Genomic DNA, 25080 nt, shown 5'->3' with positions numbered 1-25080 from the left:
CTCCTATTCTGTAGGTTGCATTTTTACTCTGTTAGTGTCCTTTAATGCATACATTTTTAATTGTCATGAAGTCCAGTTTGTTTACTTTTTTTGCCTGTGCCTTTAACATCATTTCCAAGAAATCTTTGCCAAATTCACTGTTGTGACATTTTTGTCCTATGTTTCTTCTAAGAGTTTATGTTTTAGTTTTAATGTTTCTGTATTTGATCAATTTTGAGTTAAGTTTTGAATATGGCTTAAACAACAGAAATCAATTTATAACTCTTCTAGAGGATAGAAGCCAGAGATAGCACCCAGTATCAAGGTGCTAGCATGGTTGAATTCTGTTAGGAGCTCTCTTTTTGGCTTGCAAAGGGCTGCTTTTTGCTGTGTCATCACATGGCAGAGAGAGAGAACTTGAGCGTCTCTTCCTTTTTTTATAAGGGTGCTAGGTCTACACATCAGGGATCCTTCTTTATGACTTAATTTAACCCTAATCACTCTTCAAAGGCATTATCTCCAACACAGTCACATCGGTAATTATGGCTTTAAAATAAGAATTTTGGGATCATACAGTTCAGTCCATAGCAACCATATATGCAAGGGTTTATTTCGGGGTTCTTTATATCGTATGTTTGCATATCTATTTCTATGCCTGCACCATACTGTTTTGATTACTATGACTTTAGTATGGTTTGAAATTATGAGTCCTCCAACTTTGTTCTTTCTTAAAATTGTTTTGGTTATTAGATGGTCATACAGGTTTTTTTTCCCCTTCATTCTGTTAATGTGATATATTCTGTTAATTTTTTCCTTTGAATGGACAATACTTTGGTGATTCTTTGTATGCCTTGTGATTTTTTATGTGAAAACTGGACAGAAACAGAATCTTATAATGTAGGAACTCTAGAAATCATATTCTCCCTCTTTGCCAGAATTTTCTATTTTTGTTGTTATTGTTGTATTATTGTTTTTATTTTTGTAGCCTGATTGCGTGCTGGTGATCAGCATGAGATATAAAGTTAAGGTCTTTCTAGATTTATTCTGTGCCTTCTCCTATAAAGCCTGTAAATCTCCTGGAAGTCACTTTAGGTGGAGGGGCTTGCAGCAATGGGTGCCTGACTCTGTATCTCTCCTTACACTGTCATAAGCAGCCCAGAGCAATATTTAAAGCACAAGGTTTGGTTTCCCACTCTCACAGGCTGCATACAGGCTGCTTCAGGAACATGTACACAGCTGCTCACCATGAGGCTAAGGAGTAGGGAATGGGGAGCTACTGCTGCTGTATTAAGAGCTAGAGGAAATCATCCATGTTTACTGTCCAAGACTTCCCCTGCAATGCTACAAGCCATCACATGGACTCCAGAGTTCCAAAACAGTTATATCATACAGATTCTCTTGGTACAATTGTTGTCTAGGTGGGGGGACAGATTTCTGATATGTCAGTGTTTCCTACTCTACTGTCTTCCCAGAAGAATCCTCTGCCCCAGAAGTCCTTTTTTTTTTTTTTTTTTTTTAAGATTTTGTTTATTTATTTGACAGAGATCACGAGTAGACAGAGAGGCAGGCAGAGAGAGAGGAGGGGAAGCAGGCTCCCTGCTGAGCAGAGAGCCTGACACGGGGCTTGATCCCAAGACCCTGAGATCATGACCTGAGCCGAAGGCAGAGGTTTTAACCCACTAAGCCACTCAGGTGCCCTGAGACTTTATTTTTTTAGAGCAGTTTTAGGTTCACAGCAAGATTGAGAGGAAGGTACAGAGATTTCTCATATACCCCTTGTCTACATATCAACCTCATAATCTCTCCCATTATCAAAATCCCCCCACCAGCGTGGTACATTTATTATAGTTGATGAACCTGCCTTGACACATTATCACCCAAAGTCCATAATTTACATTAGAATCCACTCTTGATGTACATTTTATGAAATTGGAGAAATGTATACTATTTATCCACATAGTATCATACAGAGTATTTCCATTGCCCTAACAATCCCCTGTGCTCCACATATTCATCCCTCCCTTCTGCCAACCCCTGGCAACCTTGGATCTTTTTACTGACTCCATGATTTTGCCTTTTCTAGTATATCATATAGTTAAAATCATAATCTATATGTGAAACCTCTTCAGGTTGGCTTCTTTTGCTTAGGAATATACATTTAAGCCCCCTCCATGTCTTTTCATGGCTTGATAACTTCTTTCTTTCCTTTTTTTTTTTTTAATATTTTATTTATTTGTTTGTCAGGGAGAGAGGGGGAGAGAGAGAGAGAGAGAGAGAACACAAGTAGGGGTTGCTGCAGAGGCAGAGTGAGAAGCAGGCTCCCACTGAGCAGGGAGTCCGATGTGGGACTCAATCCCTGGACCCTGGGATCCTGACCTGAGCCCACGGCAGTTGCTTAACCAGTTGCGCCACTCAGGCATCCCAATAGCTTATTTCTTTTTAGCACTGAATAATATTCCATCATAAGGAATTACCAAAGTTTATTTATTCACTGACCTACCGAAAAAGTTTTGACAATTATTAATAAGGCTGCTCTAAATATCCATGTTACAGATTTATGTGTGGACATGAGTTTGTAAGTCCTTTCAATAAATGCCAATGAATTTGGTTGCTGGGTCATATGGTAAGAGTATATTTAGTTTTGTAGGAACCTGCTAAACTATCTTCCAAAGTGGCTGTATCATTTTGCATTCCTACGTAATGTAGGAGAATTCTTGTTACTCTACATCCTTATCAGCATTCAGTTTTGCACTGTTTTGGATTTTTGCCATTCTAGTAAGTGTATAGTGGTATCCAGAAGTTCTTTTACTTCAAAATATCACAGTTTCTTTTGTTCCAAACTGGCAGTGCTTCTACTGATTGATCTCTCTTAAAAATTGCTAGGGGGGCGCCTGAGTGGCTCAGTGGGTTAAGCCGCTGCCTTCGGCTCAGGTCATGATCTCAGGGTCCTGGGATCAAGTCCCGCATCGGGCTCTCTGTTCAGTGGGGAGCCTGCTTCCCTCTCTCTCTCTCTGCCTGCCTCTCCATCTACTTGTGATTTCTGTCTGTCAAATTAATAAATAAATAAACAAAAATTGCCAGGGATTTCATGTTTGATTCTAATCAACTCTGTATGTCAAAAACCACACCCCTGATTCTTTTTGGGACTTAAACCCTTCTATCTACACTTAAATTACAGATACTTGGGGTGCATCACACTTTTGTGGGACTATGCCTTTTATGTTTCTAGAACTCCTTTTCTTTCCTTCTGTGAGTTGATATACAAGGCAGCACCTTAATTCTTCCTGGGGTCTTAATAAAAGGTCTAATAGCCATATCCTTCCATTTGGTCTTTACCCAGTGTCCTAGATTTGGTATTTTCCCTGAAGTTGTTTCTTAATAGCCACTAGAGCTTTTATTAGATAAGAAAGTTTTATTTTCCAGTCCTGAAATATCTGGCAATTTATAATCTCTTTAATTTTACCTGCAAATGGACTGCTTCTTTTCTGAAGTCATCTCTTTCTCATAGAATCTTACCAAATAAAGCAGTTTGTGCATTTAACATTTTCCCTCAAAATCTACTCCCCTTGTTCTATAAGTTTATTAAATAATTTTTTGCTAGATTCCATGCAACGTTTTTGCCAAATATTTGACATATGAGTCATTACTTTTCTGATCTCCTCTGGTTCCTTGCCATTTTTCCAGCTTCCTATTAGAGTTCCCTCAATACCTGCTTCCTGGTTCTGAACTATTGTATATTTTAGTTTTTTGCTATTGGAGCATTCTGCTTTCAGCTTACCTCTTCTATATCTGTTCACTTTTGCCACAGGAATGATCAGTAGCTTCAAACAAAATAATTTATTTTTCATGCATTGTGGGATGAACAGATCTAGGCTCCAAACTGGAGTTTAGGTCTAGGGCTACTCTTTTTTCTTGGCCTACCAATGTAGTCAGGGCACATTCTTATGATAATGTCAGAAGCATGAGCAAGTTTAGCTGAGCAAACAGATTTCAAGACTCTGTTTGCAGTACAGCTACTAGTATCTCACGGCAAAAATGTGTAATGTGACTTAACCCAAAGTCAAAGCTCAGGAAGGTATTCCGTCTCTCGAAGAAGGAACAGCAGTCACATGGCAAAGGACATCAGTATGAAGGGGTGAAGAACTACAGTCAATAATAAAATCTACCAAGTCATTTAAACACTAACCAAAACACAGTATGAGAAAGCGCTACTCATATAAAGTCATTTAAAAATATTAGAGATAAATAGTGATGTTTCTTGAAAAAATAATTAATTTAGCTGTAAGCAAAAATAATTCTGAATATATATGTACCTGACAACATAGCCCCAAAATATAGAAAATAAAAATTTATAATACAAAAAGGAGAAATATGAAAATTAATAATCTTGGGAGATTTTAACACACCATTCACAATGACTTTTACAACAAGCAAACAGATATTAAAAGAAGGAAACTTTTAACTCAATTAACAAGCTTGACTTATTTATCTTGTATGTAAAACTTCAGAATGCATATTAAAACTACTTGATACCCTTTACTATTGAGTGCACACAGATCATTTTAAAAATATGGTTGTTGTGCGCCTGGGTGGCTCAGTTGTTAACTGGCTGCCTTCATCTCAGGTCATGATACCAGGGTCCTGGGATCTAGGTCCACATAAGGGCTCTCTGCTCAGCAAGGAGCTTGCTTCTCACTCTCCCACTCACCCTGCTTGTGTTTCCTCTCTCTCTGTGTCTCTCTGTCAAATAAATAAATAAAATCTTTTTTAAAAAATTGGCTGTAGTCTAGGCATAAAGAAATTAACAAATTTCAAAGGATTGAAATCATACAGAGTGTTTTCTCAGGTCACCATGGAATTAGATTACAAAAGAATAGCAAAGATAATTAGAAAAGCCCCATATATTTGTAAATTAAAAAATATACCATTAAATATCTAATGCCTCAAGTAAAAAAAAAAATTCACAATGGAAAAATAGAAAAAAATTAAGCAAATAATAATGAAAATACTACATATCAAAACTTTTAAGTGTTTAGCTAAAGCATGCTTACAGGAAAAATTTTGGATTTAGATGCATATGTTAGAAAAGAGGAAAAGCTGAAAACTCAGTGATGTACATATCCATCTGAGGAAGGAAGAAAAAACAAATTGAAATGAAAAGAAACTAGAAGGAAAAGAATAAAGATAAGAATAGAAATTAGTGAAATAGTAAACATCCAACAAATCAACAAAGCCAAAAGTTGTTTCTTTGAAATAAGAAAATTGATACTTATTCCTAGGCAAGACCCATCGTTAAAAAAAGAAGAAGAAGAAGGCATAACTAACTAAATTCAGGAATTAAAAAGTTGGGAAACATTACTATATATACAAATTCACCATTTGGCAACACATAATATTAACAGGATTCTACATTGTGGCATAATTTTTTATTGTATAAATAATATGTGATGCTGATGTATATAATTTAGAAAAACAGATACCAAAGTAAAATATTGTCCCAATACTTAGGAAAAAATATTGCTCAATCCTGGGTGCACACTGGAATCACCAAGGATGCGGTTTTTAAATACTGATGCCTGGGCCCCTTGGAAGATTATTTAATTCAAAATTTCTAGTTGTGTCCTTGCATTGGTCTTTTTTAAAAATTGCCACATTGATTCTAATATTTAGTTGCATTTGTGAACAACTAATAGAGAAAATAACATTTTAATGTTGTCCTTCAAGCCTTTTTTGCATGCATAAACATATACTGTATAATTTTTATATATTCTTACTAAGCACACAATTTTGGTTTTAAATTCACCAACATGTTGTAAACGTCTTTCTATACCAGTAAATATAAATACACTTCTACCACTGCATTTTTTAATAGTTACATAGTATTCCATAATGTGAATTTATTATCATTTATGTAACTAATACACTGTTATTGTCCATTTGAATATTAGGTAGTATAAACAATGCTAAGAGAATATCTCCATAAAAGCACTCTTCCCATATCTATAAAAAACACTTGTTAAAAAATCACTTATTCAAATATATTCTTACTGGATTAATGCAAATAGTTTATGTGACAGTTGGTAACTGAGTTTTTATCTTAGATGCTTGCTCAGGAATCATGTAGGCTATTAAGATAGAAAGAGATGTATTAATATATGTTTGACTAACCATATTATCCCTAAGGCAGCTGTGCATGATGTACAGAAGGCATACAAAAATATTTGTTGGATTAGTGAATGAATTTAATTCCTTGGAACCAACTTCAATTTCTAGAGATGTGGAGCAGTCACATTCAAAAGAAAGATAGTATAACCTTGGAATCAAACCTAGTATGAGAAGCCAAATTTGGAATCTGTGAACTAAAATTTTTGACTTTCGAATTAATGATTAAGAACCAAGAGAATTATTGAGATTTATGTATACCTAGACTTTAAATATGGTCATTTTAGCATGTGGATTTTAAGTTACTATTTATTGAGTGTTTTATGTCCATTATCTCACTGACCCTTCACAACAACCTCATATAGTGTATATTATTATCTCATTTGAAAGGTCAGGTTCAGAGAAGTGAGGTAATATGCTCAAGGTCATAGAACCAGCAGAAGACAGGAGACAGGAATTCAACACTTGTTTGTCTGGCAGGAAAAAAAAATTTTAAAAACCTTATTAACCACTGTGCCTCCCATGTATTTTGTTTTCTGCTGCACTGGAGCAGAGTAATTTTTGATAGTGCAATAAAAGATAATATTCCTATAACCAATACATAATAATGGAAACATATTAGACAATTCAGATAAGCAAAAAAGAATACAAATTATACCTATGATTCTATTCTCCTTTGGGGGAACAGTACTTTTTATCTTACTGAAAGAAGTATTTCTTACCTCTGAAATTATTGTAATCCCTGTCATTCATTTTTGTTCTTTGTGTCTAATCTTATTTTGAAATTTGGGTACTTGGCATGCATTGAAGAAGCAGTACAAAGTATATATTTTAAACTGACCATTCACTTTTTTTTCCATAGCATTTATTCATTCTTTTATAATTATAAATATTTGTTATGTTTATGTCCTGTTTTGTTCCATGCATTCTGCTCCTTTTGCAAATACAGTGGTTCTCAAAAACAGATATGGTCCTTGCCCTCATGGAGCTGTCAGTCAATTTGAAGAGAGTTTTATGAAAAAAAATGACATAAATTAATTTAAATGTGCTGCTGTAATTAGCACTGTGAAAGAAAGCAGTGTGAGTTTGTACGAGGAGAATTTGACCTGATCAGAAAAGGCTTTTCTGATGAAGTACTAAGTAAGCTGATATTTGAAGGAAAGTTGAAGTAGGGAAAGAGAAGCCTTGCAAGGAAAGGTAATAACCTGGCAAAACCTGAGACAAGAGAGACCTTGAGAATGAGGGAGACAGAAATAAGACTGGCTTGGCTAAGGCTAGAGAAACTCGCTGGAGACTCTCATACAATGTGGGGCTGGAGAAAAAGGTAGGTGCCAAAGTGTGCGAAGGCCCTGAGGCAAGATCATACCGAGTACCCTCAGCAGCAAAGATTCCAACATGGCTAAAGTGGCATAAGCAAGGCGAGAAAAGTGGAAAATGGGGTTAGGAAAGGCAACAAGGTGCCAAATAGTATTGCAGTGCTCTCCAGTAGCACTTTCTTTTTTTTTTTTTTTTTTAAGATTTTATTTATTTATTTGACAGAGAGAAATCACAAGCAGACGGAGAGGCAGGTAGAGAGAGAGGAAGGGAAGCAGGCTCCCTGCTGAGCAGAGAGCCCGATGCGGGACTCAATCCCAGGACCCTGAGATCATGACCTGAGCCGAAGGCAGCGGCTTAACCCACTGAGCCACCCAGGCACCCTCCAGTAGCACTTTCTACAGTGATGCAAATTCTTGTTCTTGTCTGCTGTTCACTGTGTTAACCACTACTCACTTGAAATTGAACACTCAAAATATGGCTAGTATAATTGAGGAACTGAATGTTTAGTTGTACTTAATTTTAATTTTAATAGTCTTTAGCTTCGGTGTTCAATATGGTGGCTTTTGAACACTTAAAGTGTGGCTGTTGTAGCTAAGGAATATAAGTTTTTTTTTTTTAAAGACTTTATTTATTTATTTGACAGACAGAGATCACAAGCAGGCAGAGAGGCAGGCAGAGAGAGAGAGAGAGAGAGAGGGAAGCAGGCTTCCTGCGGAGCAGGGAGCCCGATGTGGGGCTTGATCCCAGGACCCTGAGATCATGACCTGAGCCAAAGGCAGCAGCCTAAACCACTGAGCCACCCAGGTGCCCCTCTAAGGAATATAAATTTTAATTAATTGAAATTGAGGTTGCCATGTGTGGCTAGTGTTTGGTATATTAAACAGTGCAGGTATAGGTTGTGGCCTTTGGCTTTTATACTAGAGTAATTGAACTTGAATTACTTCAGGCTTATAGCCAAATTGGTGTTTTGCTTTACTTTTAAGCAAAGTAACAAGAACTTAAAAATACACATAATTTCCTATCATTTTTAATTGATACCTTAAGACATATTTCAGAAGGTGAAACGTAGTTGGTTAGAGCACATGTATTTTTTTCTCTCCTGCCTCAGCTTAAATGTCTTTTGGTCATTAAAGCCATCCCTGATTTCCTTGAGATGAAGTAGTTCCTCCAAGTTAATGTTCTTATAGAACACTCCATTTTCTCTTCTTGTCTCTTGTCATACACTAAGCTATGTTGATATTGTGTAATTATTTAATATTTTCACACCCCCCAGCCATATATAAGATTATTATTTAGGGAAGAGACAGTGTCTTAATAACAGTCAGTCTATAGTACATGGAATTATAGTAGACCCTTAGTGAATATTTGACACCTGAATAAAAGGATAAAGAACTAAATGACTATATAGCAGTCTCATTTCCATTCTACTCATCTGTCTGCTTATCTATCCATTCTGAGTCTCATCTACCCACCTCAGGCCATTAAGGACTTCTCTTAATCTTCTATTCAGCCCAGTTGCTTAAAACTATTGATAAACATAAAGCTCAATACTGTCCTTAATACATTTAGGCAGTCTTTTTGAGAGACCTTTTCCCACCCACAAAAAAGGGATTTAACGATCTTAAAATGAGATCTGAAAGAACTAGTAAAAAGGTAGTTTGGTGACATCTGTAACTCAGAACTGAATTACTCTACAGTGACAACATACTTTGTCCCATAAGACTTCTCAGCTTTCCTAGAAGTCGTGAGTCTACCTTATTTTAAATGAATTGCCCATTTTAAGACAATGATGGTGTGTGACAAATGGCAGTTGTGTCATGGCGTTTCACTTAGCTGGCTTTACGCAATCCAGTCATCCTTAAGATACTTAAGGATGTATATACTCATGTTGAGTTTGTCTTTGGGACATTCTAAGAACCCTCTGTTGTGATTCTGCAACATGTTACAGTGACTTCGATTTATTTTGGTCCAAAATGGGAGTACTTTCATCAGAGAGTTGGAGGACTGTCAGAGTATCTTCATACAATTTGTATGAAATGTATAGTGGCAGACCTGAAGTGAGCATCCAGTGACCTGGGCTTCAGTCGTTGCCTGGCCCCCAACTCAGTGTGTCACCTTCAATGTACATAACCATTTTGTACTTCAAGTTAGAGTCTGCAAAGAGAAGCTCTCTTTACCTCTTTCAGTGATATTAGAAGTAGTAAAATAATCCACTTTTGTGAAGCATACTAAAGTCCTTCTAAAAACAAGTTCTATGCAAAGATTACTCTGTGTGTTTGTGCAGAATTGCTGATGTTTCAAGTCAGATAGAACAGTAGCACCTAGTCAAGTCACCACCACAGGGGACCTCTTAAAAGTAGGTTCGCTCCACTATATGATAGGATCGTTGTTGGTATATATTTCTCTTTTCCTGACTAAAAAAAAGCCTTGAGTCTAGAAGGAGGAATTAAAAGTAGTAGTATCTGAGAAAACTAGTGCCACAGTGAACTGTGTATATGTCAATTTGTTTTTGAAGCAGGTCTGGCAGTTACCTTGAAATACTAGGCCTTCATATTTTTTCTACGTTTTTTTCTTTATGCTTTACCACTCCTGATGAAAGAAACAAAACAGTAAAAAGAAAAGCTATAGGTTACTCTGAAAAGATGCCAAGTTTCTTAGGGGAGTGGTTGTCTTAGGTGGCGCTCTGACTACAGCACTGAGAGCCACACCGGTCCAGTGAGTAAAGCCTGACCTTTTTGGATCATAATGTGCTATACATTTCTATTCCTACTGCTGCTCCCAGAATTTCTTATCTCCTGCCCTGGCAAATCATAACACACACACCCCCCCATCTCTGTCCAGTGCACCCAGTAGGGGGGAGGGGGCAGAAAAGACAAAGTCATTTATATAATGTGTCTCCCTGCTGAGCCCCTAATGGCCAAAGCTTTTGTTCTGCATTCAGTGGCTGCATGTGATGGGCAGGAAGCTGCAGTCTCCCTTTGTTCCATGGCCTTATTCAGCAATTTAGATCCATCATAAAAATCAAATATGCATGTTGCAATCGCCTTGCCTACAACAGCTTCAATTTTCACCTTTCTTTAATTTGAACTCCACAGGGGAAAAAAGAGAACGAAGGGGAAAAGGGAGAATGGGGAGAGGGAAAAAATTGCTTTGTATTTTTGCTTAGTGGACTATGAAAATAGGCAGTAATGAAAAATATATTTTTAATTTCCTAGATGCATCCTATTCAAAACAGCACATACCACCAAACCAGGCCAATAGAATCCCTTCTGGAAATGCCCTCAAACCATCCTGGTTAATTGAGGCTCCAAAACTGGATGCAAAGTGATGGGATCCAAGAGGAAAGTATGAGAGCATTACAAAGGGTGGAAAGAGGAAGACTGTGTTTGGGGCTTGAGAAGTCCTCCTTTTCAGAGAGATGATATCTACACCACTTCTAATTATGACCAAAAAAGAATATTTTCTGTTCAGCTGACTGTCATGAGTTTCTTTTGTAGAATAAATAATTTGGGAAAAGGGGTCACAGATGGAATGAAAGAGAGATTACATTTAAAAATAAATATTTCCTCTCCGAATAAAAATGAACACATTGACAGAGATGTTTTTGTCCACTTATTGATTTGTACACTATATTTAAAATTTTCCCAGAACTTCAAAGGATGTGTTCCCTGGGGTTCAAATAAATTTGCATCAGCGGCTTTGGTATTGATTATTCAGAAAAATACAGAAACCCTTTACCTAATCCATTATTAGACTTGAGCAAGGACTTTACAGAGGAGTTCATGCCCTAAATATAAACAATATGGCCAATATTTATTTGATTTATTAAAAAAATAAAAGATCTGAAGAACTTTGTCTCTTCATGCCTGGTTTTACTTACTATTCTAGATTTTGAAGGCTCAAGCTAAAGTTGAAGCTGAACAGTTTGAAGATCCTTTGCCTGTTCTTATAAATGGAGCTTGGGTAATTCCAGGGAGATTTGCTGTAGGCAACATTAGACACCCGCTGAACGTAATGTAGGATGGATGCAAACAGAAAGAGTGATCTTGGGGATCATTCAAGGTTGAAAAGCCTTTGATTGTCTTGAGTGGAACTTCTCCTGGAAGATGTACTTTGTGAGTCTGGGATCAAAACCAATTTCACAAGTTTGATCCAGTTGTAATATGGAAATCCACCAGATTCTGCTATGACTAATTAGAGATGTGTGAAGAGCATTTCTCTTTTTCAACATTATTGATTTTTCTTTCAAACCCCCCAGTTTCGCAGAGAAAATCTCTGGCATTTAAAAGTGTTCAATTTAGTACAGTTCACTGATGCATGTAATCTTTGCTAACTGCATCCCATTTTCTCTGAACTTGGTTTTTCAGGCCCTCATATGTTCTGGGTATATTTTAGGTTTACTTTCGGTTTTAAGTGAAATTAAGGATGCACCCAGAACATATGAGCACTGGGAGGATAGATTTAATATTTGGGGGGTGTTGGTTGCAATTTTTCCTTTCCCTCTGTTGGAAATAGAAGAAATAATGCATGCCCAGAAAAAAAAGGTATAATTTTTAAAAGTGGAGTCCACAATTTAAATTTCCATCTGAGTCCAGGGATTTATCTCTTGAATCTCAATTGGAAAATGTGAGAAAATTAAGATGGTAATAGTGCCTGGAAATTTACATCGGAGAACATCTGTGATAGTATAGCGTAACTCAGGCAAAAGCTATGGCTCTATGTCACCTGAGTTCCTTCTTTCCACCCCTTCATTTAATACTGTCCAAGGTCTCTTGGACTCTTGTGGACAAATATCAGACCCTCTAACTTTTCGTTAAAGTCAGGGCCATATGCTGGCATTTTACGTTTTCAGCTTCTCTTCTATGAAAAAAGATGCTGGACAGATGGATCAGATGGGAAATGTTGCATATGGGAGAGTGAAGCCTTTTTTCTTTGAATGTAAGATAATTTAATGTGTAAGGGTTTATCTTTGATTGAACATTTTCCTCTCCCATATCAAATGGGAACTTTTCTTTGTCCTCAGTTCTGTCTTCTCAAGAAATAAATTGTAGAAAGCATAGAGGAAAAATTGTTCAGGTATTTTCTTGACCAGGCTTCCTTTTCAGGCCACCTGGTTTGTACTTCCAATCATTCCCCTTACTTCCATGATTGTTACTTATGATTTAAACAAAATAATTGGGTTTCTTTCCCTCAAGATCTCAGTGTCTCTCAGAGTGCCTCTTTCTCTTCAGTATTAAATACATGTTGAGCTAATGATAAGTCTTAGTTACTGAAGCTTTTCCTTCTATACAAAATGTAGTTGTTGAGTTAGGCTCCAGAATTAGTCTCGGTTTAAATTCTGTTTCCATCCTGACCAAGCTCTGTGGTCAAGTTAAGCATTAGTGTCTTCATTTGTAAAATGAGTATTTTTTTTTTTTTAAGATTTTATTTACTTATTTGACAGCGATCACAGGCAGGCAGAGAGACAAGCAGAGAGAGAGGGGAAACAGGTTCCCTGCTGAGCAGAGAGCCCCATGTGGGGCTCCATCCCAGGACCCTGAGATCATGACCTGAGCTGAAGGCAGAGGCTTACCCACTGAGCCACCCAGGCACCCCATAAAATTTATTTAAGGATAATAGCACCTAATTCATATGATGGTGAGAGTTACATGAGATTCTATAACGTGTCACTGCAGGTTGAGTTACTAGGGAGGCAGACTCTAAGGTGGAGATTCACATTTAGAATGTTTATCATTTTTTATTAGGGAGCGCTCTTCAGATCAATACCTCTGGAAAATGAGCTTCAGTGCATTCCCAGCAAAGACTTCAAACAATCCCACAGGTGAGTTTTTTCAACTGAGAGCTGATAAGTGAGGGCCATCTTCTTTCATGTCTCCCATCAGCTGGTAAAATAAATCCTTCATTCCTGGAGGAGGATTTGAGTGGCACATCCCAGGTTCCACCAAAAGTGTTTAGCAGCTGCTCAATAAAGCTTAGCTCTGTAGTATTGCCAGTGTGTATTTACATGTGAGACTATTCTTATCAGTACTGGAAACATTTGCTCCCATTATATTTTTTAACTACAAGGGGAAGCATAATGTTGTGTTAAGAGCATAGCCCTGGAACTGGACCTCATGAGTTTGAGTAGCAGTTCCCCAGTTAACAACTAACTGAACCTAGATAAATTAGGATCATGTGCCTTGGTTTCCTCACCTGTGAAGTGGGAATAATAATGGCACCTATTTTCACAGGTTTATTTTAAGGATTAAATATGTTACTACTGAACACTTTGTAGAGGGCCTGGCATGTAATATGTTCTCTTATTGTGCCTATTGTTGTAATTTTCTTTCTTCTCTCAAGTTAAACACAAAGTCAAAAAGAACTTCGGGATCAGACAATTGAGAGTTCAAAATCCCAGCTCTGTCATTTAACGACTATTTTGATGATGTTATTTAACCTGTGATACTCAAGTTTTCTCATCTGTTAGAGACATTGATGTCCCTTATAGAATACAGCAAGAATTTGAAGGTATTATAAACCTATGTTTTTGTTCCTTTTCTGAAATAGGGGAATAATCCTACCCTTAGGATGTCATGAAGATTACATGAGTCCATATATGAAAAGAATATAGAATGATACCTGATACAAAGTACACATTAAGTGTTAACTAATAGGATGAAGATGATGATGGCATCAACAATGCATATATAAAGTACTGTGCACAGTGCCTTGCATATATTAAACAAATCTTATTTTTTGAAGGCCATTATGGATCTGTTTTCTTAATTCTCTTTTTAGCCTTTATTTCCTATTTAATCTGGCCTGCTGATCCTTTATTCTCGATTATTCCTTTCCTCTTACTTCATTGGCTTCAGGTTTTTGAATGTTAGGTGTTGGTCAATGTTAAATCACATCCTCTGACATCTTTTAAAAAATTTTTTATTTCATTTTTGGAGATAATAAGGCTGATGACTGATTATATATTATCTTCAAGTACAGGAAGGCTCTCGCTGTAGAAAGAATAGTTGTCAGTTCTCTATCTTTAGGACATAAGAAGAAAAATAGACTTAAGTGTAACATAAACCCTATGTGGATGACCAAAGAGGATGGTAGAATCTCCAACTCTAAGAGAGGCTAAAAAACAAAGAATGTTCTTAATTTAACTAGATTAAGTATGTACATATGTTCCCACCCAAATGGAAGAGAAAATTCTAATGAATCCCTTTTGACCCCCACAATTTTCTGATTCTGTTAGCCCCAAATATCTTACCTAGAAATATTATCTGCTAGCGTGTACCTTGCTTGTGCTATGTTACTCTGTTGTCATATTATCTTTCTGGGTTTTGTAATAGCTGCTGCCTTTATAAATTCATCAGAGAAGGATTTTCGTGTGGCACAATTATTTGCTATTTATAACAGCTTGTAAAGTATTTCTCTCTGAACAGTATATGGTAATAATCAATGACAGCCAAAACTTTCTTTTACAGTGCAGAGGAAATAAATAACCTGCTTAAATTTACCTTATTCTTACAGAGTGTTTACATTGTTTTAGATTTAGATATTGGCAAGTATTAACCTTAAATTGTTACTTTGACAGAAATTTGATAGTATGATCATGGCCTTTATAATTATTTAGAAAATCATTTAATTAAAGAAACAAAAACTGAAGGAAAAGGAACATTTTGATTGAGTTTATTCCATAAGAATAAGAGGAAGATTGGCTTAAAATAGAAGCAGACATCTGTGGAAATAAAGAAGAAAAATCTGCAGTTCTTAAAACCCTAGACTTCTCTTTTAAGGATATTATCATATAGAGATCTAGGAAATAGCATACCTTCAAACATATCCCTTAATAGTTAGAGTAAAGCTGCATTTTTGATGGCAGACAAAGCTATCATCTTTGTTCAGACTTTGAACTACTCCTGTAGCATCTTCTGCTCAGGAATCTCGAATTCCCACAAATTCTATACATAGTAGTTATTACATGTTAAATATATAAAGCATGAAATTTCTCTTCCTGCAAGTCCCTGAGAGTGTATAATTAAATCTCATTGTCTTTAGAACTCTTTCTTTGGGTTCCTCCTGATTATCCCAAGTGAAGGGAGATCTGTGCCCTGTTGTGTGTATCTTTTAAAGACTTACAGCACAGGAGAATTTTCTATTATATTTTCTCTTTAAGAGACCTTGCTTCCCTAAGAAATATGAAGGGGCTAAGTGGATTTTGTGAGTGTGTGTAAAATACACTAGAAAGTTAGTTAGTTAGTTTTTGGGTTTTTTTTTTTGCATAACTCTGTGCTTGGCATGAAGTGGGTACCTAATAAGTAGTAATGGTTGAATGGGTCCATAAAATCTGTTGTTAATGTAAAAGTGATTTTTTGGGCGCCTGGGTGGCTCAGTGGGTTAAGCCTCTGCTTTCAGCTCAGGTCATGATCTCAGGGTCCTGGGATGGAGTTCCACATCGGGCTCTCTGCTCAGCAGGGAGCCTGCTTCCCCCTCCCTCTGCCTGCCTCTCTGCCTATTTGTGATCTCTCTTTCTCTCTCTGTGTCAAATACATAAATAAAATCTTTTTAAAATAAATAAATAAAAGTGATTCTTTTGTGTTGCTATGTATTTATTGTATCAATGTCCACACCAGTTCAGGAATTGCTTTCAGAGTTCCGAGCCTTTGGTATAGTCTTTTGAATATGTTCACATTTTTATTATCAGTTAATATTTACTGAATGGCTATAGTACATGTTTTTAAATATCATGATTTCACCCATCAGTAGTTCATTTCTTTTCTTTTTTTTTTTTTTAGTTGAAGTATAGTTGACACACAATGTTGCATTAGTTCCAGGTGTACAGCATAGTGATATGACCAGTCTATACGTTATGCTCTGCGTACTGCAAGGATAACTACCATCTGTTGCCATACTGAGCTACAACAATACCATAGACTATATTCTCTATGCTGTATATACTGTAACTTTGATTTATTCATTCCTTAACTGGAAGCCTGTATCTCCCATTCCCTTTTACCTTTATTGCCCGTCTACCCCTCCCCCACTCCTTTCTGACAATGATAAGTTTGCTCTCTGTATTTATGGGTTTATCTCTGCTTTTTGTTTATTTGTTCATTTGTTTTGTTTTTCAGATTCCACATATAAATGAAATAATATGATATATTTCTATCTCAGTCTGACTTATTTCACTTAGCATAGTACCCACTAGGTCTATCCATATTGTCTCAAATGACAATATCTCATTTTTTATGGCCGAATAATATTCCGTTGTGTATATTTACCACATATTCTTTTATCTTTTTATTTATTTATCTGTCTACTTATTTAAAGATTTTATTTTAGAGTAGAGAGAGTGAAAACACAAGTGGGGGAAGGGAGAGGCAGAGAACTCCATGTAGACTCAGCACAAAGCTCGGACCCCAAACTAGAGCTTGAACTCATGATTCTGACATCATGATGTGAGCCGAAACCAAGAGTCAGCCACTTAATCGACTGAGCTACCCGATCACCCCATATATACCACAGTTTTTTGTTTTTTTTTTTTTACCCATTTATCCATTGATGGATACTTAGGTTGTTTTCCTATTATCTATTATAAATAGACAGTATTTATATTTTTGTCTATTATAAATAATGCTACAGTAAACATAGGGGGGCATAAAGCTTTTTGAATCAGTGTTTTTGTTTTCTTTGGTTAAATACCCAGAAGTGGAATTACTGGATCATATGCCATTTCCATCTTTAATTTTGTGAGGAAACTCCATACTGTTTTCCAAAATGGTTGCACAGTTTACGTTCCCACCAGTAGTACACAGGGTTCCTTTTTCTCCACATCCTCACCAACATTTGTTATTTCTTGTCTTCTTATTTTAGCCACTCTACAGGTATAAGGTGATACCTCATCATGGTTTTGATTTTTATTTCCCTGATGATTAGTGATATTGAGCATCTTTTCATAAATCTGATGGCCATCTGTGTATCTTCTTTGGAAAAATGTCTATTTAGATCCTCTTCCCATTTTTTAACTGGATTATTTGTTGGGGTTTTTTTGTTGTTGTTTTTTTGTTTTGTTTTGTTTTGTTTTGGGTTTTTTTTTGGTGCTGAGTCATATAAGCTTTCTGTGTATTTTGGACATTAACCCCTTATTGAATATATAATTTTCAAGTTTCTCCCATTCAGTGGACTATATTTTGTATTGTCGATGGTTTCCTTTGCTGTGTAAAAGCTTTTTTATTCTGGTGCAGTCCCGATAGTTTACTGTTGCTTTTGTTTTCCTTGCCTGCCAAGACACATCTAGAAAAATGTTGTTAAGACTACTAAAGAGTTTATTGTCTATGTTTTCCTTTAGGAGTGTAATGGTTTCAGGTATTACATTTAGATTTTTAATCCATCTTGAGTTTATTTTTCTGTATGGTATAAGAAAGTGGTCCAGTTTTAACATTTTGCATGTAGCTGTCCAGTTTTCCCAGAATTTATTGAAGAGATTATCTTCTTTTTAAATTTTATTTTATTTTATTTATTTATTTGACAGAGATCACAAGTAGGCAGAGAGGCAGGCAGAGAGAAGGGAAGCAGGCTCCCCACCAAGCAAAGAGCCTGATGTGGGGCTTAATCCCAGGACCCGGGGATCATGACCTGAACCCAAGACAGAGGCTTTAACCCACTGAGCCACCCAAGTGCCCCTATTGAAGAGATTATCTTATCCCTATTGTATATTCTTGCCTCTTTTGTTGTAGATTAAGTGGCCTTATAAATGTGGGTTTATTTATGGATTCTCTGTTCTGTTCCACTCATCTTTGTGTCTCTTTTTGTGCCAGTACCATACTGTTCTGATTACTATAGCTTTGTAGTATCTGGGAGTATCTGGCTTTGTTCTTTTTAAAGATTGCTTTGGCTAGTAGTTGATTTATTTTCAGTTATAGCAATTGCCTGCAACTCTACCTGAATGCTGAAGAGGGACAGTGAAAAATAAGGAATGGTTTTCTTCCTCTAGAGTCAACATTTAGAAATGTATGTACAAACTAATACAGTAGAGAATACAGTGTTTGTTTTAATAGTTACAAGAGAAGCCTACTGTGACGTAGAGGAGGTATCTGGGTAAGCTTCATGGAAGAGGTAGTATAGTATTTCAGATGGATCTTGATGGGTATGGATAGGAAAATATGGGAGAACGTTATAGCAGGCACAAGAAAGAAAGAAAGGAAGAAAGGAAGAAAGGAAGAAAGGAAGAAAGGAAGAAAGGAAAAGAAAAGAAAGGAAAAGAAAAGAAAGGAAAAGAAAAGAAAAGAAAAGAGAAAGAAAGATTGTAAATGAAGACCCAAAGAAAGAAAGAAAGAAAAGAAAAGAAAGATTGTAAATGAAGACCCAAAAGCAGAAATACACTTGGTTTAATTAGCAAATGATGAATAATAAGTAAAGTGGGGAACGAAACAGGGAGCTAGGACTCTGGCTTGAGAGTTCTGTACCAGTCAGTACTGGTATAAATCTCAGTACTGACACATATTAACTGTCCTTTGACAAGTGACTTGAACTCTGTGTCTTAGTTCCTCATCTCTAAAATGGGGATAATATTTTTATCTTCTTCCCTGGGTTGACATGAAACATAAGATACCATATGCAGTGCACCTAGAACAGCGCCCAGCATATAGCAAGCCCTATGTAAGTGTTAGAAAGCAAGAGAGTGGAGAATCCTTCCTGGAAGCCACTGAAAGTTTTTGAGTAAGGGGACAAAGACATAAGAGCTGTGCTTTGCTAGGATGATCCTGACCGTACTGTGCATAACTGAGCATCAGAGAGACTTTAGCTGAAAGAGATCTGGGAGGGGGAGATGAGGGATAGAATTGGGGCAGTGTCTGTGGGAATGACAAGGAAGAAATATATGTAAGAGATACTGCACAGTCCCCAAGACATGCACATATTCACTTTTAAAGTTTTTGAATGAGAATATCTTTGTTCTTGAAACAATCAGAAGTCATTTAGAAATAAGTCTAGTGACCAAGGTGGGAGATTTTTTTGGTTATAAAACGAAACAGAGATGAATTTAAAAAGTAATGAGGTGTTTGTTTTGTGGCTTCTTAAACTGATACTAAAAAGGCAATTCCCAAAGAGATACTAGAAAGCAAAAAAATGTAGAATACATTTATCAGTAGTCGTGGTTGTATTAATGTTAGTGTACATATTTAATCATCAGTAATATTGCATGTACTACCTTTTTGTGAAAAAAATCCATAAAGTTTAAAAATAAGTCCTAGGGGCGCCTGGGTGGCTCAGTGGGTTAAAGCCTCTGCCTTTGGCTCAGGTCATGATCTCAGGGTCCTGGGATTGAGCCCCGCATCGGGCTCTCTGCTCAGCGGGAGCCTGCTTCCTCCTTTCTCTCTGCCTGCCTCTCTGCCTACTTGTGATCTCTGTCAAATAAATAAAATCTTTAATAAATAAATAAATAATAAATCCTAATTTGTAATGGTACTTCCTTTGAATACTATCTTAATAGAAGGAGGATAAAACATACTTGAATGATAAACACGAGAGTTTGGTCTTTCATTTATTTTACTTATGATGTCCTGCTGATGTGTATAGCTTTTGGATGCTGCCGCATCTTGATTTTCTTTCTTTCTGTTACTATTTGTTTTTATATTCTATTAAAATAAGAAGGAGGATGGGAAAGCCAGGATTTGTTAACTTTAGGTACTGCTAAACTAGGGAGGGGACTTACATTATATTGGAGTAGTCTGAAAGGCTTTGGATAGCTGTTTGAAGATGTATTTATACACTACCGTTTTCTATATTCTGTTTGGTTTATTAAGGGTCTTCTTACCATTGTTGACCTATGTGCAGTTCACTGAATATTGCCCTATATGCTAATCTGATCAGCTTTCACTTATCACTTTGTACCTGCTCTGGGATGGTGATAAAAGGCCTTTAGCACCAACTTCTCCTAGAAAAATTTCATATGATGCATTGAACTTAGTATTTTACTTAAAATATCCTTTTCAAGCAAATGAACCACAATGCAGATTTGTAAGGTAGAACTGATAGATATGTTTCCAAGATAAACATACTATTTATAGGCATAAATTGTTTTTTTAACTGGAAACTCACAGTATTATTTTTAAAATTTTTTCTTATTTGAGTATAGTTTTCAGATACTATTGCATTAGTTTCACATCTATGATATAGTGATTTAGCTTCTACATATGTTACGCTGTGCTCACCACAAGTGTAGCTACCATCTGTCACCATATAATGGTTATTATGATATCATTGACTATATTCCTTATGCTGTGCCTTTTAGTCCCATGACTTGTTCATTCCATAACTAGAAGCTTGTATTTCCCACCCCACCCCTTTTGCCGATTCCCTCATCCCTTTTCCCTCTGGCAACCACTGGTTGTTCTTTGTATTTATGGACTTATTTCTGCTTTTTGTTTATTTATTCGTTCATTCATTTTATTTTTTTAGATTCCCCATTTAAGTGAAATCATATGGTATTTGTCTTTCTTTGTCTGACTTATTTCAACTTGCATTATGCCCTCTAGATCCTTTCATGTTGTCTAAAATGGCAAGATCACATTCGTTTTATGGCTGGTTAATTATGTGTGTGTGTGTGTGTGTTTTCGTGTATGTGTATACACTACATTTTTTAAAAAGACTTTACTACTTGAGAGAGAGGAAGAGCACAAGCAAGGGGGAGGAGTAGAGGGAGAAGCAGACTCCTTGCTGAGCAAGGAGCCTGATGTGGGACTCAATCCCAGGACTCTGGGATCATGACCTGACCTGAAGGCAGATGTTTAACCAACTGAGCCACTCAGGTGCCCTACAGTACATTTTTTTAATCTACTTGTCTATCAGTTGACAAGTTGCTTCTAGATCGTGTCTATTTTAAATAATGCTGGGGTAAACATAAGGTTACATTTATTTTTTTGAATTACTGTTTTCATTTTCTTTGGGTAAATACAGTAGTAGAATTGATGGATCATATGGTATTTCTATTTTTAATTTTTTTTAGGAACCTCTATACTATTTTCCACAGTGGCTGCACCAGTTTACATTCCACCCAGTAGTGCATTAGTTCCTTTTTTCTCCACATCCTCACCAACACTTGTTTTTTCTTGAAGACATAAATCTTTAAAAATTATCAATTAATGAATATATAACAGGATATACATTTGTACAATAATAACACCACAAAAATAGAATGAGTATTGTTTTCATTCAGTGAAGAGGGACTCTGGGGCTCTCTTCCGCAAGGTATGCCCAAGGAACCAGACATCTCTTTTCACTTCCCATATGGAAAGAAGGTTTAAAATTTTGTGTGATATTCCGAAAATGAAATAGAACTCCATGATGAATTAAGAGCAAAACCTGAATGGAAGTCATTATGAAAGTAGTCTCTGCCTCTTGTTGAAAAGACAAGACTCAGAAGCAAAAATCTTTAGTCATCAGTTTAATAAAAGTCAAGACAGACTGGAGATATGGGAAGAAACTGGGATCTCTTTGTTAATTCCAACATAGGGTTTTATATTGATACATGTTATCAGAGCCTCATTTTGCAAATGAAAGCAAACAATCATTTGGCAGTGAGGATGTCAGTAATTTAGTGCTTTTGAAATGCAATTAGTGCCTAGGTTAGAATCTGCTACCTCTACCTTCTACCAAATTCAAGTATCTTGGTTCTTAACAAGCTCTCTAGTGGACTGAGTGGCAGGAAATAGATTCAGTCTGTTGATTCTTCAGTGTAACATCAACCCAATGGACTAGCAATAAGATGGAACTCATTAGGGGCATTTTGTAATTCCTAATAAACCAGCAAAGGCAATGTATGAACATTCAAGAGTATGAGATTAAATTCTCAGCTCTAGATGCGATTCTTCCCCTAACACCCAGAAAATTTCAAAATAGCTCTCGGTTATAAACAAAAAGTTACCTGCTTTGATTTGCAGTTTTTCATTTGTTAACTGTGGTGTCTTCATCTGTTCAGGCTGCTATAACAAAATACCATGGACGAGGTGGCTTACAAACACCAGAAATTTCTTGAAATTTTGGAGGCTAGGAAGTCCAAAATCAAGATACCAGCAGATTTATTATCTGGTGAGAGCCTGCTTCCTGGCTCATAGATAACCTTCTTCTCTGTCTTCACAATGTAGGGTGGGTAGGGGTCTCTCTGAGGTCTCTTTTGTAAGTACACTATCCCATTCATGAGGGCTCTGCTCCCATGACCTAATCACCTTGAAAGGCACACGTCCAAATACCACCCCACTAGGGGAATAGATTTCAGCATGTGAATTTTGGGGGGACATGGATACTTAGTCTATCATGTTGATTCTAGCTGTTCAGAACAGCATAAACTGTACTAGTCAGAAAAGCAGAAATAAAAATCTGTGTTTATAGGGACATTTCCAGCAAATGAAAGCAAGAATTACTGTTTGCTGGGAATAGCAATAAAAATCTTCAAAACTCATCAAAATAACACATTTTGTTGTGTGTGTGGTTTTTTGTTTTGTTTTATTTTTGCCACTGTCAATGCTGTAAAAGGAGTTTGGAGAATAACTGGGCATACAGCTATGCCAATAATTTAAATTGACCAGAGAGCTGTCATGCAGATAAGACTCCTATTAGCAAACAGAATTCTATTAGCAAACAGAATTCTCTGATTTGTCAGTGTTTTTGTTTGTTTGTTTGTTTTTGTTTTTTCAAGATTTTATTTATTTATTTGACAAGTAGGCAGAGCAGCAGACAGAGAGAAATGGGGATGCAGGCTCCCTGCTGAGCAGAGAGGGTGATGTAGGGCTCTATCATGACCCTGAGGTCATGACCAGAGCCAAAGGCAGAGGCTTAACCCACTGAGCCACTCAGGTGCCCCTGGTTTGTCAGTGTTTTTGATGTGACGAATTGATAGATCAACCACCAGTGGGATATTGACTATTGAAGTATACATTACCACCTTATAAATTGTGAAGCATTATGAAATGTATCTCTTAAGATTGTCCTATTCCTATTGCCTGGTAACAGTCATTCTGCAAGTATTTACCAAGTGCATACTATCTACCAACTACTCATCTAAGTACCAGAAAAATAATAAGGAGTAAAACATGACATTTCACATATAAATATATAAATGAAATAAAAATACATAAAATAAAACAAAATTAATAAAGAACTTAAGATAGTGACAAGTATAGTGAAGAGGAAAAAAACAGGCTATTGAGATAGTGGGTGAGGAAGCGAGTGGATCGTAGGCAGGGAAGAAGGAGAAATATTTTAAATAGGTTAGTCCATAAGGGTCAGTTTGAAGGTCTGACAGCTGACGAGAGACATAGGTACTGAGCATAAGTCAGCTATAAATTCTAGGTGGGGGGACAAGAATTGCAAAGACAGCCTGTGATAGGAATAAGCTTGGTTTATTCAACCTGGCAAGAAGGCCAGGTCATGATGTAAATAAAGCTGAGTGGGACTTGTAATCTTATAGGCACAAACTGCAAATGAGTGATGGAAGAGACACAATAAAATATCTGTACTCGCAAGCTTTTCTTTTTGCATGGGTTTCTTCTTAGCTAAAGAGACAAGATGAACAATTTTAAAGAACTGAATTATGTTGACTGTTTTACCCCTTTTCCCCTAGTGTCTTAAGAAAGCTTTACCTTTGAATACCATGTCTCTGTTCTTCCTCCTCTGCGTATCCAGAAATATCCTCTCCATTTATTAACTTCTTGATAAAATTTATGGAGGAAATAAAGATCAGTTGTATCTGCCTTTTTATCACAACTCTTATCAAAGGAAATGGAGGAGAGGAAAATGCTGAATAAATCTGTATTGCAGTAATTCTTTTGATGCAAAGTCTGCCTTTGTTATTATAGATTCACATTATTGTGTTCCATTAGGTCCATACCACTTAATATGTAAATTTGGACAGGTTAATTAGCCTCTTTTCAAACTGCATTTTTTCATCTGTAATATGTGGAGGTGACTACTCTTTATCTTAGAGATTTGTGAGGATCACACGAGATCATGCATATGAAGTGCTCAGCACAGTGCTTGCCATAGAGTCAGAATAGAAAATGTTTCTGTTAGGTTATGAATGTCTTCATTCCTTCCAGTTGCCTCCCAGTAAACCTTTCTGCAAACTTTTTCAAGTAGCCCTAACAAACTTTTATTTTGGCTTTTCCCCCAGCTTGTGTCACTGATCAAATATATTTTTCTCCAATGTCCAGCTGAAAGAAACTGTATATTTATGAGACCATCTTTTGGTAACAAAAATGCCAGGAGTCAGTGGTCTATTAAAAACCTACTATTCATTTAGGCTCCTCTCAAGCTCCTGACAAAGCGTGGCTGTACTATGTTGCTATACCAAGGCTGCCAGAGCATAGGTGAAAACAAGTGAGTATGTAGCCCTTGATCTCCTGAGCTGCATTTGGCAAGTATCCAGTCACTCATTTTTATCTAATTAATGACATTCCTGGCATACGGGGATCATATAACACAGAATCTGTTCGTCCTCTGTGTGAAAACCACTTTGTTCTCCTACCTGAAAAAAAATTGGCAACCTCTGCTATTCATTTCTTTCTTTCTTTTTTTTTTTTTTTTTTTGCTATTCATTTCTTTATTGTGTCATTTTGAATGTATATTTTGAATTCTCCCTCCCTC

General features: G+C 36.5%; 1 long non-coding RNA gene across 1 annotated transcript in view; it reads left to right on the top strand.

The window, feature by feature from the left end:
• The window catches only part of LOC132005752 (uncharacterized), a 155146-nt gene that overhangs the window by 67805 nt on the left and 62261 nt on the right, over positions 1 to 25080 (top strand). The window contains exon 3 of the long non-coding RNA XR_009400902.1: positions 13203 to 13279. This is a non-coding gene — a long non-coding RNA (uncharacterized LOC132005752). The remainder of the gene's footprint in view (positions 1 to 13202; positions 13280 to 25080) is intronic.

This window comes from Mustela nigripes, chromosome 17 (assembly GCF_022355385.1).
Source record: "Mustela nigripes isolate SB6536 chromosome 17, MUSNIG.SB6536, whole genome shotgun sequence".
NCBI lineage: Eukaryota > Metazoa > Chordata > Mammalia > Carnivora > Mustelidae > Mustela > Mustela nigripes.
This window is presented reverse-complemented; position numbering and strand designations above follow the sequence as displayed.